Raw genomic sequence first — 4220 nt, 5'->3', positions numbered from 1 at the left:
ACACACACACACACACACACACACACACACACACACACACACACACACTTGAGCCTGAGTAATTTTTTAGCCTGGCTGTCCTGGACTCACTCTGTAGACCAGGATGGCTTTGAACTCACAGAGATCCGCCTGCCTCTGCTTCCTCAAGTGCTGGGTTTAAAGGCGTGCACCACCATGCCTGGCTTTCTTAATTTTAGAAGTATTTTATTTAACGTACAGTGTATGAGTGTCTTGTCTGCCTGTACTTCTGTGTACTGTGTCCCTGGTGTCTGGTGCCCATGGAGGCTGGAAGAGGGCATTGGACCCTCTGGGAGTGGAGTTATGGATGCTGGTGCTCCGCCTTGTAGGTGTTGGGAATTGCTGGGTCCTCTGCACGTGCAGCAAGTGCGCTTTTCTCTGAGCCAGCTCTCCAGTCCCTGTTCCTGATTCTTTGCCGCCATAGGTGTGCACAGAGGCAAAGAGCTCAGCAGAGCGCAAACACAGAAGCAAACTGTCGGGTAAGAGGTTTCATGTTTTGCCCATGTGGCAGGTCCTGCCCAGGATTCTCCCAGGAGACTGTCATAATTCTGGACCCCTGTTGGCCCAGATGGCCACCAGGGCCTCAACCCCACCTATTAAGCACACTCATCTTGCCCACATGGATAGAATGATGGCTAAAGATTCAGTTGTCACTATTATTTCATTATTTATTGTTAGTATGTCTATAGTGTGTGTGTGTGTGTGTGTGTGTGTGTGTCTGTGTGAGTGTGTGTGGGGGTGTCAGAGAACAACCTTCAGGAGTTGGTTCTCTGCTTCCACTGTGGATTCCAGTGATCAAAGTCAGATAGTCCAGGCTTGCATGGCAAACACTTTGACCTGCTGAGCATCTCACCAGCCCATTGATTCTTAAAAATTATTTTTATTTTATGTGTATGTGTGTTTGTGTACATGTCTGTGCATATGTGTGTAGTGCCATTGAGACTAAAAGAGGGCATCAGATCCCTGGAACTGGAGTTACAGACAGTTGCGAGCTGCCATATGGGGCAAAACCCCCCGAAAGAACAGCCAGTGCTCTTAAGAGGCTGAGGCATTTCTCCAGCCCCCGTCCTCGTTATTTATTATTATCATGATTTTATTTTATTTTTTAAAGATTTATTGATTTATTATGTACACAGTGGTCTTCCCACATTACACCTTCATGTCAGAAGAGGGCACCAGATCTCTTACAGTTGGCTGTGAGCCACCGTGTGGTGGCTGGGAATTGACCTCTGGAAGAGCAGCCAGCACTCTTAACCTCTGAGCCATCTCTCCAGCTCTATTATCATGAGTTTAAACATACAAAGGAGTAGAAATAATTCAAGAAGCAGCCACCTATTGCTTGCCTGGATTCACAATTGAAAACCTCGAATGTCTTTAATCCCAGTACTCAGAAGACAGAGGCTGGAGGATCTCTGTGAGTTTGAGGCCAGCCTAGTCTACAAAGTGAGTACAGGACAGCTTTACACAATGAAACCCTGTCTCAAAAACAACAACAAAAAACCAAACCAAAACAAAACAAAACAAAAAAAACCCAACCCCCCAAAAAACAAAAACAAAAACAGAACAAAACAAAAACAATCAATCAATAAATACAAGATTAAAAAAAAGAAAAGAAAACCTCTCCCAGAGTCACAGTGCCACTACCTGTGCTGTCATAAATATATGGGGTTGGGAAAACAGTCATTTTCCTACATATAACATTCTCCCGTATGTTAATTGCTCAGGGCTAGGTGTGGGGTCAGCCTAACCTTTTCCTGTGGCCTCCTCAGGAGGGTTGCAGGCCCTCCCTCAGGCCACCTTGCATTACTGCTCACTAGTCCCTCTTTTCTCGTCCTTTCAAAGACAACTCCCACCCTCCCCTTTCCCTTCTCTCCCATATCTCCTAAACCCAGCTGCCCTGGGGATTCTCCTTTGTCCTCACTCTATGTCAGACAAGTCATTTCCTCCCATAGCCGGAACTCTCCCCTCCTGTAAAAGAGGGAGAGGGAGCAACAGTTATCTTCCACACTGGACTGGAATGAGGATTAAGCAAAGAGGAAACAAAGACTGGAATGAGGATTAAATAAGGAGTGAGAGCACCTCCAAACAGAGGAGTCTTTCCACGGGTAGCAGTGCAGATTGTTGAGGAAGATAAGCTCTGGCCAGGCGAGGTGCCACACACCTTAACTGCAGCACTTGGAAGACAGAGGCAGGTGGATCTCTGTGAGTTTGGGGCCAGCCTAGTCTACACAGCAAGTTTCTAGGGATGTAGGTCAGTGGTAGAGCTTTTGCCTGGCATGTGTGAAGAATGCCCTGGATGCCCTCCCCTGCCCCACACGCACACACACAGACACAGACAGACTATATATCTGCATCCATATATAAAAGCTCCTGTATCATGCTGTCCCTGTACATGTACAGAAAGTGTCAGAGCTGCTGGTGGCCTAGTGACAGCTGGGAGCCTCTCCCATACTGTCAAGGTTTCTGGAAAGCAGTGTTAGTGGTTGGAGAATAGTCACTCCACTAGTAGGCTACTGCCATTTTGAAGCATTTTCTCAGCTTCTACAAGAATCAGTTTTAGAGCTTTGCATGGTGGCATACACCTTCGATCCCAGTACTAGGGATGCGGAAGCAGGCAAGCAGGTCTATGTGGGTTCCAGGCCAGCCTGGTTTATCTACTGAGCTCTAGGCCAGCCATGGCTACATAGAGAGACTGTATCACAAACAAACAGGTCACATTGGTTTTAGGGTGCAACTGTAGGACGTGGACCAGAACCCCTCCTCTCTGGGCTCCGTGTGGACAGAGCGGAGGACAGAAGTCTCCTTTAACTACTCGAGGGAACCCTGGCCTTGGGGCCCGGGGTGACACTGGCCGGGAGAGGACATGTGTCTCTGTGTGGTTAGGGAAGTGTAGGGAGGACAGGGAGGTAGATGCTGGATGGACAAGGAATTTGGGGGCGGGGGCGCATATCCCCAGAGGCTGCAGGCAAGGTGGGGAAGCCAGAAGGTTCTAGGAATGAAGACATTACTCTGAATTCACCAGGCCCAGAGGCAAGGGACATGGCGTTCTTGTGCCCTGGGGATGTTCCAGTTCTTGGCTTGTCTGTCTTGAGCCCATGTTCTTCCAAGATGTATAGGCTCTTTCATGCCCCATCGGCTCTGCATGGCCAGGCTGGGAAAAGGACACCAAGTTTTTAGTAGTACATTCTCCGCACTTTTTGTCCTATGGGGTCACTTGGGCTGAAATGTTCTCTGGAATGCTGAGTGCAAGCCAGGATGGAGGAAGCCAGGCTGGTCCACACGCTTGCTTCTCTTTTGTAGTGCTTGTTATGCCTCCTGGGTGTACATTCTCCCCTCATTCCTGGTCATGGTGTTCCGGAACTCCGAGTGAGGGTCTCTCCCTTATCAATGGAGTCATGACCATGTGTGTGGGCCCACCCTTGTCACTGGGGTCACTGCCCCTGTGTGCAGGTCTTAGTCACAGGCCTTGCCTGCCCATGCTGAGGCTCTCCCCACCCGTACCCCACATCACTCATCATACTGTGTATAGAGTGTGCTCTCTCCTCCAGTCTCTTTGCCCCGTCCTCTGTTCAGCAGCCCCAAGGGTGAGTGTGTCGCACACCTCAGCTGGGGCTGGCTGCCCTGGGCAAGAAAACGGCAGCTGCAGAGCTGCAGTACTGGGCCATGTGGCATGAGCTTGTTCCTTTGTGGCTCGTTAACTAGCACTTATCTGTGTGGGGGACACAAGTGGATGGGCCACAGCCTCAGGAGGTGCCCCCACAGCAGCTCCTCTCCAGCTGTGAGGCTTCTGATGGGAGTGGCCTCCAGGCCTCTGAAAGAGCAAGGATAGTCACTTGCCTGAGGACCCACATGGCGAATGGATGGCTATCCTCTGACCTCCACACGCACACTATGGCACCTACATGACTGCATGCATACACACTTGTACACACACAAGTAATATAAATACATAGTAAAATGTAAGTAGCTAAATGAGCCAACTGGACAGGAGGAGTACAGAGGGTGCAGGGGCCAAGGAGGGAGTCCTCACAGAGTGTCGGGACACTATGCTTAAGTGAGAAGGCGGGGCTGTGGAGAAGGTGTGAGGTGTTGAGCCCCTTTTGGTGAGAAGGGGAGGGACTGGGCTCTCACCTGTGAGGGGAGGGTCCAAACTGCTACTTTCCCATCCCTGACCTGCTCCCCCCCCCCCCCCCCCCCCCCCC

The sequence above is a fragment of the Psammomys obesus genome, unplaced genomic scaffold (assembly GCF_907164565.1).
Source record: "Psammomys obesus unplaced genomic scaffold, mPsaObe1.curated_primary_1811, whole genome shotgun sequence".
Classification (NCBI taxonomy): Eukaryota; Metazoa; Chordata; class Mammalia; order Rodentia; family Muridae; genus Psammomys; species Psammomys obesus.
Note: the sequence above shows the minus strand (reverse complement) of the source record.